Here is an 11737-nt window from a genome sequence, read left to right as displayed (position 1 = left end):
AGCAATTGGGTACTGACTCAGGATGAAGGCGTGGCTCTTGATTGGCTTTGACTCATGCCTATGAGACTGTGAGGATCTCGTTTCCCTAGTAACGGATTGGCACTGAGATAGACCAATGACTTAAAGGTACGTCGGAAAAGAGGGTGGGAACTTCTTTGACCGATACCCATAGCAGCCAATAAATGCGTGGGGCCGCTCCCATTCGTTAAAATGTGTTCCCTTGGGCGGAGATCCTTTTTCCATACAGGAGCGGTTGCTCCACAAGGTGGGGCCCGTGTACTTTGGGGAAGTAAACCCCAAGCAACTAGGGGGTGGGCGCCAGGGAGGCCAAGGGAGCCCCTGGCCAATCGCAAAGCGGGAAAGGTCTGATTGACGCGGGGGTTGGACTGCGCCAAGGAGACCGAGCCCCAGGGCCGCCGTGCCCTCTGGGGAGGTTCAGAGGCTCTTCTGTCCCTGGCTTCCGTCCTCTTTACTTTTTTTCCCTCACTTGTTGGGTCTAGCCCCTGAGGCCCCTCTCCCGCCTTTTCTGCACTGTTTAGTACCAGGGAAACCAACTGGGAAAGTTCCCGTTGTTTAGTTTTTTTTTTTTTTCTTCTTCTTATAGCAACTTTTTTATTTCCAGGCGGCCGCCTAAGGGCACTTGCTGGCTCTCACCATTAGCACTATTGTCGGACAACAGTTTAAGAGAAAGCGAGAGGGGAAAGTAGCGCCCGTCGTGTACCTAAGATCGTGTAAAAAGGCCGCACTGAAAAGTGCTGTTGAGTTTGAGAACACAGATTTCTACCCTGCTGTTCGTGGCAAGTGCTGCAGCGGGCTGGCCGGATGGCCGGCTGGTGGGAGCTCGCAGAGGTCTTCCCCTTCTGTTGCTGCCAAGGAACCGTAGTCTGTGGAGTCTCCACTCTGGTTGGTCCTTAATGCAACATCCTGTGCGTCACCACCATTGCCATTTAGTGTTCCAATAGCTGGGGGTGTGGGGGCTGCTTTTGTGTCGTTATGTCTTTTTTTTTTTTAATTTTTATTTATTTGACATAGAGACAGCGAGAGAGGGAACAAAAGCAGGGGGAGTGGGAGAGGGAGAAGCAGGCTTCCCGCGGAGTAGGGAGTCCTATGCGGGGCTCCATTCCAGGACCCTGAGATCATGACCCAAGCCGAAGGCCGACGCTTAACGACTCAGCCACGCAGGCGCCCCGCGTCGTTACGTCTTTAAAAGGTAATTTGTCACACTCCTACACGGACACCCCAGAGGTTTCCCGAAGCACTTCAGAGGCTAAGTGGCGCACCCCCCGGTCCTGTCCACGTCTCTAGGTGTTTTATTGGGCCCTCTGTTGGTCACCATGAGCATTTTGTAAGGAAATACACAGATGCCTCGGTCGGTTCTCATTCCAGGCATGTGATCTCCCGTTAAGTTTTGCAGAGAATTTGGGAATGAAGCACCTGGAGCGTCTCTACTGGGGGAGAAGGGGCGCCGGCAGCAGCCTGCTGGGACCCGGGCGCGTCCCTTCTCATTCCCTGCGCGGGGACTGGCCCGAGACGAGACTCGCGGCCGCCCCCAGGAGCCTGGTGAGAGCGTGCTTCTGGCCCCCCAGGTCCCACTGCCCCATCGGCCCAGCTCATTCAACATTTATGAAACTCCTATTAAGGGCTGGGATCAGAGATGATCTGGATGCCGGGAGCCCCGCAAAGGCAGGCGTCTGGGACTAAGCGTCTGGGGCTAAAAAGGCATCGGATGGAACTCAACCCAGAGGAGAGAATCCACTAAAGTTTTCTAGAGTAAGGACACCCACCCCCACCTCCACCCCCACCCCCAGGATCGGGTCGGCTTTGCTAAGGCATTTGGAGTTTATTCTGACGGCAGAGAAGAGCCCCTGGAAGGGTTCTTAAAGGCTGGACTCAGAGATTTCCTTTAACAAGACGACTTTCGAAATTGAAATGCTAATGAGAGCAGACTTGCAAAACTTTAAAATTTACAGATTGGTAATTTAACCCAAATGGCTTATGATGAGAGTCAGGGCTATTCTTAATCACATTTGGAGCGAATTTTAAGTGATAACTGCTCTTTTTGTGAGGCTATTTGGCAATCACTATTAATATTGTGTATATCACCCAAATCAATAATAGTACCTCGGTATATGGCCACACCTTTTTTTTTAACAAAGAAGTGTATACCGTCACTTGCAACTGCAGCATTGTCAGCTTTGTTAGAATACTTAAAAAGTGGGGCACCTGGGTGGCTCAGATGGTTAAGCGTCTGCCCTCAGCCCGGGTCCTGATCTCCAGGTCCTGGGAGGGAGCCCCATGTCCAGCTCCCAGCTCAGTGGGGAGTTTGCTTCTCCTTCTCCCTCTACCTCTCCCCCTGCTTGTGCTCTGTTTCTCTCTCAAATGAATAAATAAAATCTTTATAAAAAAAATACTTAAAAACTGAAAATGTAATTGCTCATCAATTGGCAAACTGATTAACCAGTGATGTGCATATAACATGGAATACCATGCAGCAATTTAAAAAAGAATGAGGTAGGGGCGTCTGGGTGGCTCAGTCATTAAGCATCTGCCTTCGGCTCAGGTGGTGATCCCAGAGTCCTGGGATCCACGGGAAGCCTGCTTCTCCCTCTTCCATTCCCCTGCTTGTGTTCCCTCTCTCGCTGTGTCTCTGTCAAATAAATAAATGAAATCTTCTAAAAAAAATAAAAAATAAAGAATGAGGTAGAATTATACAGATATGGATGGGTTTCCGTTTGTTATTTGGATTAATTGAAAAATATCAAATTCAACAAAATATACAGTGAATTCCCATTTAGGTTAAAAAAGCAAGAAACTCCTGATTTCTGTATGTTAAAATCAATATGTAAGTGCATAGGAAGAGTTCTAAATTTAAAACAATAGTTATTCCTCCAAGAGAATCCCCTAGGTTGGGAGTGATTAGGATAATGTATTATTTGAAGCTGTACAATGAGACTGTATTCATGTACTGTGTTGCGTAACGGGAGGTAGAAAGAAAGGAAGGGGTATTAGATTACCAGAGAGAGAACGTGGACAAGAACCCTCACGTGGCCATTGCTGTCTTCCATGGGAAAGGGCAAGTTGACATTCTGTGGTAGCTTCCCCACTCAGATCATAAAACCCTCAGGCCCCAGGTGCTAGATACGTAGTATATGTTCAGTGAGTAATTTATCACCAATGAATTGTCTGGAGCACTGTTTCTAAGGCAGGGGAGTCAGGGGAGATTTTCCCCCCAGGAGACTTATGGCTTCAGTCACAACTGGGTAGAGGGACTACAGGCATCTAGTGGGCAGAGGCCAGGGAGGCACAGGTGCACAGGAGAGACACCCTCCACCCTCCCCACACCCCTGCCATGCAAAGGATTTTCCAGGCAAAAAGTCAGCAGTGCCAAAGCTGAGAGACCCTGATCTGGCTTCCTGGGTCATGTAGGAGAGAGTCCCTAGCCTCCTGCTGGTCTTTCTCTCCACCGACAAGCAAAGTCTGCAAACCTCTCCTGTACACTACTTCACCCCCTTCTCTTTCTGCCAATTCTTCCCAAAGCTATGAGAATCAGGGTAGGAAGAAACATGGCCAAGACCCCAGAAAACACAGTTTAGTGGTGGGGGCAGGGGTTGGGGGGCGGGGAATATTAGGTAAGGAATAATCCTAAGAATATCAACTTGATCAGTGTTTCCCAAACATAGCTAATCATTTATGCAGGATGCTTAAAAATACTTGCCTGTATATGTATTTAACCATTAAACTCTCACCTGTGAACAAAGATCTAGCGTAATAACATTCATGACAGCACTGCTTGTACTAGAAAGACACAGGAAACGACCCACATATGGAGCTATATGGAACTACTCTTACAGGGGACTGTCATACAACCATAGAGAAAATGAGGCAGATCTATGTGTACAGTTACAGAGCAATCTGCAAAGTGCAGAATCATGGAAAGAGTAAAAAAGGGGGAGCGATGCCATGGGGCAATTATTTCTATTAAGATATACTGTATTGCTCTAGTTATCTCTGCACATTCCTGGATGGTTTTGCTTTGCATGCCCAGGTCATGCCCAGAAGGAGTCAAACTGTTAATGATCGCTAACAAGGAGGTGAACTTGGGCCAGGGTAGGAGAACAGCTTAGTTTTCATTCATCCAAAGTACGTTTTGATACTGATAATTTTTTTAACATGTGCATGTATTATTTTTCAAAAGAAATTCAATGTTAAGTGTAGATGTTAAGGGTAGGAACTACAAATATGGGGCGCCTGGGTGGCTCAGTCCTTAAGCATCTGCCTTCAGCTCAGGTCATGATCCCAGGGTCCTGGGATCGAGCCCCACATCAGGCTCCCACTCAGTGGAGAGCCTGCTTCTCCCTCTCCCACTCCCCCTGCTTGTGTTCCCTCTCTCTCTCTCTCTCTCTCTCTCTCTCGCTGTGTCTCTCTCTGTCAAATAAATAAAATCTTTTAGAAAAAACGAACTACAAATATGGAAACTTTGATCTTTAAAAAACAAACAGGATAGGGATTAAGAGTACACTTACCTTAATGAGCACTGAGTAATATATAGATTTGCTGAATCACTATATTGTACACCTGAAACTAATATAACACCGTTGTTAACTACTGCGGAATTAAAATAAAATAGGTGCACCTGGCTGGCTCAGTAGGTAGAGCCTGTGACTCTAGATCTCAGGGTTGTGAGTTAGAGCCCCATGTTGAGTGTAAAGACTACTTAAAAATAAAATCTTTAATAAAAATAAAGTAGAATTTTAAAAAAATTATCCCTTTAGGTATATGAGGGATTTTGAAAATGAAGCATCAAAGTTTTTTGGTTTTTTTTTAAAGATTTTATTTACTTATTTGACAGAGAGAGACACAGCGAGAGAGGGATCACAAGCAGGGGGAGTGGGACAGGGAGAAGCAGGCTTCCCGGGGAGCAGGGCGCCTGATGTGGGGCTCGATCCCAGGACCCTGGGACCATGACCGGAGCGGAAGGCAGACACCCAATGACTGAGCCACCCAGGCATCCCGAAGCATCAGTTTTAATCAGCCTGCCTACCAGACTACTAACATCTTTTCCTTTTGCTCCTTACCATACAAAAATCTAAAGAGACCCTTTACTGGCATAGAAACACGTGCCTAATTGGATTTCTTCTTTTTGGCATTGACTGTCTGCCAACATCACCTTCCTGAAACTCTATGGAATACTGGCCATGAGCCAGGCAACCTTGTGAATATTCTCTATAAAGATGATCTCATTTAATGTTGACAACAACCATATTTCTCATTTCTCAGAAACAGGCTCAGAGAGGGTAAGCAACTAGCCCAAGGTTACACAGCTGGGGCTGGAAACTAAGACTCTGACTTCAAGCCCATGTTCATTTACCTATTTGTCAATACTGACCAGGGAAGAAGAATATAGCCCCAAGTGAAAAAAGGGGTTTGGCCTCCTCAGAAATGCCTGAAAGCCTGGAATATACTTTCATGTCCTCAAGCATACCATCAGGTAATGCTACAGAGACAGCTTTCCAGGTGATTTGAGAATTCTGGGATCCATAGCAAATCCTAGTAATCTGCAGGATTTAAAAAATTTTAAAACACATATTACAATAGTACCCATATATAACATAAATCCCCAGAGCATGTAGTTTATTAAAAAGAGCATCTTACAAATTATGTACAGTATGTCAAGCATGCTTTAAAAAATACCAAAAACAATATATGCATATGTGTTTATCAGTGTTTGTGAAACCACAGAACAAGGTCTCAAAAGAATGTACAGCAATTGGGGCACCTGGGTGGCTCAGTTGGTTGAGCGTCTGCCCTCGGTTCAGGTCATGATCCCAGGGTCCTGGGATTGAGCCCCAAGTTGAGCTCTCTGCTCAGCGGGGAATCTGCTTCTCCCTCTCCCTCTGCCTGTCTTCCTGGCTTGTGCTCACTCTCTCTCTCTCTCAAAAGATAAAATCTTTAAAAAAAATAAAAATAAAATTTAAAAAGTCTGTACAGCAATCTGATAGTAGTTACTTCCTCTGTGGAAGACATGGATAATGAGAGTTTGAAGGAAACTTTCACTTTATCTGGATTGTTTAAAAATTTTTACATTAAACTTTCCATGTAGGGGTGCCTGGGTGGCTCAGTTGGTTAAGCATCTGCCTTCAGCTCAGGTCATGATCCCGGGGTCCTGGGATGGAGCCCCACATCAGGCTCCCTGCTCAGCGGGGAGCCTGCTTCTCCCTCTGCCTCTGCCTCTCCCCCTGCTCATGCTCCCTCCCTCTCTCCCTCTCAAATAAATAAATAAATAAATAAATAAATCTTTAAAAAAAAACTTTCCATGTATTATATAATTTAAAAAGTAACTTGGGGGCCACCTGGGTGGCTCAGTCAGTTAAGCATTAGACTCTTGATCTCAGTTCAGGTCATGATCTCAGGATTGTGAGATCGAGCCCCGTATTGGGCTCCTTGCTCAGTGCAGCGTCTGCTTGAGATTCTCTCTCTCCCTCTCCATCTGTCCCTCCCCCTGCTCTCTCTCTCTCTCTAATAAAATCTTAAAAAAAAAAAAAGTAACCTGGCATAACCCTAAGAGTGGCTTGTGAGTACTTATTATACACCAGGCCCTGAACTGAACATTTTATGAAAATTGTCTTATTTCTCACAATAATGCTAATTATTGAGATAGGTCTAATTATTATCTTTATCTTACAGGGAAAGAAACTGAGGTTCGGAGAGGTTTATTGCCTAAAACAGCCAGGAATTGAACACAGGTTTGTCTAGTATCTCTCATTAAACACAGCTTTAAGTCCCTGATGCCTGGAGAAGTCTGACAGAGAATAAAGGAGCCAGAGGACAGCATGACACATGTCCTCTGATCTTTGGCTGCAGTGTTGGGAGCACCCCAAGGATTCCTGGGTACTGTGGTGGCCCAAAGAGCTCATGCCTTATCTGAAGAGTCCTGGGTAGTCATTTGTATATATATATATTTTTTTTTTTTATCGAAGTATAATTGACAGGCAATATTATATTGATTTCAGGTGTACCACATGGGGCTTCAACAATTCTATACATTAATCAATACTCACCATGAAAAATGTTCTCACCATCTGTCACCATATAACATTATTACAATATTATTGACTGTATTCCCTATGCTGTTCTTTTCATTTTGATGACGTATTGTATTGTTTTCTGACATAGCTGTTTCCCCTCCTTCTAGGTGCCTGGCAGGATTATTCTGTCCTGCACCCTTATAGACAGGCATGACCACATGCCCTGCTTTGGCCAACACAACGTGAGCAGAAGTGACACATACCTCTTCCAGGAAGAGAAGTCTTTGGAGTTAGTGATTATTTGCTGAGGTCTTCCCTCCCCACACTAGCCCCCATACTCAATATCATTCCGCTTGGGGAATCTCCCTCAACCTGGGTCCCTGAGCAAAAATCATTTGCACAGAGCCAATCCTCCAAACTGCCCAAACTGCAATGGTCATATGACATAAACAAGAAGGAAATCTGTTGTTTTAAGCCATTGAGGTTTTGTGATGGTTTGTTGCCATAGCATTACCAGGCCTTTCTTGCCAGTTACAGATAAGTTTCTAGATTTTCCAGTGTTTTAGCAGACACTCAAAATCTGGATTAACACTGTTCTTTTTTAACATTTTATTAACGGTATAAAAGTGTTTGGTCCTCACTTTTTTTTTTTAATTAATTAATTTATTTATTTATTTTGGAGAGAGAGAGAGAGCATGCACACGAGTGGGGGCAGGGACAGAGGAAGAGAGAGAATCTCAGGCAGACTCCATGCCCAGCACGGAGCTTGATGTGGGGCTCGATCTCACCGCCCTGAGATCATGACCTGAGCTGAAACCCAGAATGGGTCTTTCAACCGACTGAGCCACCCAGACGCCCTTTGGCTCTCACCTTTAAATATTTTATAATGAAAATATTCTTTCTATGAGGACTATAGTTGGGGCGCCAGGGTGGCTCAGTCGGTTAAGCATCTACCTTCAGCTCAGGTCATGATCCCCGGGGTCCTGGGATCGAGCCCTACACCGGGCTCCCTGCTCAGCCAAGAACCTGCTTCTCCATCTCCCTCTGCTGCCCCCCCTGCTTGTGTGCTGTCAAATAAATAAAATCTTAAAAAAAAAAAAGAACAAGAGGACTATAGTTGGATTTATTCTTTTTTTAAACTATTTGGAATTTTTATTATTCATAAAAATACTTTTCTTTTGCATGGAGCACTGGGTGTTATGCACAATGAATCATGGAACACTTCATCTAAAACTAATGATGTAATGTATGGGGATTAACATAAGAATAAAAAAAAATACTTTTCTTTAAAAAATGCTTTGCTTGGTCTTAAAGGAACAACTACATTTACATGTCAGTCTACAAATAGATTTTAAATTGGAGTAAAATATACAGAACGTAAAATTTACCATTTTAACCATTTTTAAGTGTACAATTCCGTGGCATTAAAAGTACATTCACGCTGTTGTGCAACCAAACTCCGTGTTTGTAAATGTTGTCAACTAATCAAAAAATATTTTGAGCACACTAGAAACTAAATAAAATATGTTTGCAGACCAGCTTCACCCAAGCTGCATCTCCGTCTGATGCCAGGCTGCCTGAGCGAAGCCTGCACCCCAAGCCCTTGTACTTTGCAGCACCCCTCTTCCCTTGCATGGGCTTCTCTGAAGGCCCTTTCAGCTCAGAACCTTTGATCCCGAGCTGAGAGTTCCTTGGCAGATAAGCAATGAGGCAGCAGCGTGCACCTGCGTTATAACACAACAAACAGCCCCTTGGCATTCTGGAGGGAGTAGACAACAGCTACAAAGGCCTTTCTTTGCAAAGCTTGACCCAGCATCTACAGAAGGGTCACTCCAGTAGGTGGGGTCCTGGGTAGGGCATACCAGGGAGAAGGCACCACCCCCTTGTCTGTGAGCCTGTCGTCTGGACATGACTACTATCCTCACAACAGCACTCTCAGCCAGAAAGGGCCCATTTCCCAAGCCCACTGGTTTAGTGATAAATTGACTTACCCAAGTTTACAAGGCTACTAAGGAGACTGCTGGGTAGTCTGGAACTCGGAATTCCTGAATTCTGTTTTTAAAAATACTTTTCTCTGCGATTCCTAATACATATTTATTATAGAAAATATGGCAAAGAGAAGTAGAAAAACAGAACTAAAAATCACCTATAATATTGGAATGGGTCAGGGTAGTACACGTAGATCTGAAGATATGAAAACATAGTTAATAAATCTTCTTGGAGAGGCAATCTGACCTATCAAAATTGAAAATGAATAGCAATTCCACAGTAGGAATTTATTCTACGTAAACTTTTAAGCAAAGATCTATGTATACGGACTGTCATTACATCATCATTATTAGCATTAAAAGATTGGAAGCCACATGTATGTCTATAAGTGGGGGACTGTATCAAGAATGTGTCAGGAGCAAGTACCAGAAAGTCTGAGTAGCAGTCGCTGAAATTAAGAGGGGCTTACATTTCTCAGCTAACCAGTCTGCAGACAAGCTGCAGCTGAACACACAGAACCAGCATCTCTGTGATTCTGTTGGCGTTTCCCTCATGATTGTACTCTAGATATCACGTCAGTATTCTCCACAGCAAGGGGAAAGGAGTGGTATCTGTTCCTCTGAAGAAAGCAAGAGCTTTCCAGAAACATTGTAGCAGACTTCTGCTTCTGACTCATTGGCCAGAGCCACATCATATGGGCACACTTGGCTGCAAGGGAAGATGGGAAAGCAAATAGTGAGGGTTCTTAGGGATTTGGCTTCTACAGTAGCAAGAGTAAAAAGGCTGGGAATGAGCATTGGATTAGCCAACCAATGGTTTCTGCCATAGGGCCTGGTTAAATAAATTATGGTACAACTGAATAATATAGCATTAGGTATCATTAAAAAGAATGAGGGGGATATGTACAATTAAAGAATAAGCTCTACAATATTTTGTAAAACAAGGAAAGCAAGGTGCAAAATTCTGTATAGTTGCCTTTTGTTTAAAAAGGGGTAGTCAGGGTAGGAGGGAGACTTTTCCCTGTACACCCTTTTGTGCTATCGAAATTTTTTAAATAGTGTGTACATTGGGAGCCTGTAATCCTGCATGCATTCCAGATAACTTCTATAACACTTGCTGTAGTTCATTTCAGGCTTATTTGTAAGTAAATAACTGGAATTTATGTGGATATTTACATACAGGAACTATAATCCTGCACATTTTCCTCTCTTCATTTGTCATATCTAATGAGTTTCCATAACGCTGCCTCTCATGAAGTTGTGCTCTTTCTGCTTCACCTCCCCTCTTCCCCAATTCTCTACCTTTCCTTTTCCTTTAATGCCCCCCACCCCGTACCCCTCTGCAGTGATCTTGCTTTCCCAGTCCCAGTACACAGTTGTGCCCAGTGCTACCAAAATGTTGAGCCTTGCCTTCACTTGACCTAAGGAAATGCCTGGCAGGTGGGAAAGACGTGTGAAGGGTTAAGGGATGAGCATTTTGCTGGTAGGGGAGGAGCCAGGGCCAGGGAGGCCAGGAGTGATTCCAGCAATTAGAAGAATTCTAATATTTTTTGATGCCCACCCTGTGCCAAATAATGTGCTAGGGAGTTTGCATACAGTATCATATATATTCTTCCCAATAATACCACACAATAGGTGTCTTTAAGGAACCCATGTGTCCTGGTTTGCCTGTGACAGTCATGGTATTTGCCTACTGTCCTGGCATCCCCTTTCACTCTCAGAAGGCTTGGATAAAAAATTGTATAGTCACCTTAACTATCCCTGTTCTCTAAGTGAGGGTATTAAGGCTTAGAGAGAGAAAGTAATCTGCCCAAGGTTATACAGCTGGCAAATGATAGGGCTAAAATCCAAACTCTGGTCTATGTGGCTCTGTATGGTGTATATGGACTGAAATGTTGAGGCCCTAACCTCCAACGTGACTGTGTTTGGAGATGGGCCTTTGAGGAGTTGATAAAGGTTAACTGGGGTCTTAAGAGTGGGGCCCTAATCCAATAGGTTTGGTGCCCTTATAAAAGGAGGGAGAGATAACAGAGCCAGCTCTCTCTGCCACGTGAGGACATAGCAAGAATGCAGCCATCTGCAAGCCAGGAAGAAAAATCTCACCAAGAACCAAATCAGCCAGCACTTTGACCTTGACTTTCCGGCCTCCAGAACTGTGAGAACTGTGAGAAATAAATGTTGTTTAAGCCACCCAGTCTGTGATATTTTGTTATAGCAGCCTGAGCAGACTAAGACAGGCTCTCATTTCCATGCTCCTTCCGCTCACCATGCTGGAGGTGGGCCTCCTCATTCAGGGCCAGTCAGTGTGAGTCAGTGACTGGTCCTGGCCTAGATTTATCCCTTCCATTTCCTGTTCCCTGAACCTAGGCCAAGGGTGGATCCATTAGCCTCTTCTCTAAACTGAAGTAGGCAGCTTGTGGTCACTCCCTGTATCAGTGTGGGTCTAATCAGGAGAGAGAAACCACGCCATAACTTGAACAAGCAGTTTAAAGATTATAATGAGTCTGGGATAATGAGGGATCGGCTAGTAACAAGTAAAGAGAACTCTAAAGAAAATAAAAACAGCAGATACAAGAAGGAGCCACCGCTGGTAGGGCCAAGATAGTAAGAGCATCCAAGGAAGAATCTCCCAACCCCCACGCTAGGCTGGGATCCAGGCCTCGGGGCCCGCTGAATGGCAGAGAAGTCGCTATGATGCCATGCTGGTGGATCTTTTTTTTTTTT

The 11737-nt window shown here is 44.5% G+C and overlaps 1 long non-coding RNA gene across 1 annotated transcript; it reads left to right on the top strand.

Moving 5' to 3' along the window:
* The first annotated feature begins 1 nt into the window (after position 1).
* On the top strand, positions 2-8675 carry LOC115942212 (uncharacterized). Its single transcript, XR_004076827.2, has 4 exons — positions 2-126; positions 623-1210; positions 6685-6743; positions 7193-8675. It is a non-coding gene; the product is annotated as an uncharacterized LOC115942212 (long non-coding RNA).
* The last annotated feature ends 3062 nt before the right edge of the window (positions 8676-11737 follow it).

Source organism: Leptonychotes weddellii, chromosome 7, assembly GCF_054177405.1.
Source record: "Leptonychotes weddellii isolate Sample4059 chromosome 7, ASM5417740v2, whole genome shotgun sequence".
NCBI lineage: Eukaryota > Metazoa > Chordata > Mammalia > Carnivora > Phocidae > Leptonychotes > Leptonychotes weddellii.
Note: the sequence above shows the minus strand (reverse complement) of the source record. Positions and strands in the feature narration are given on the sequence as shown.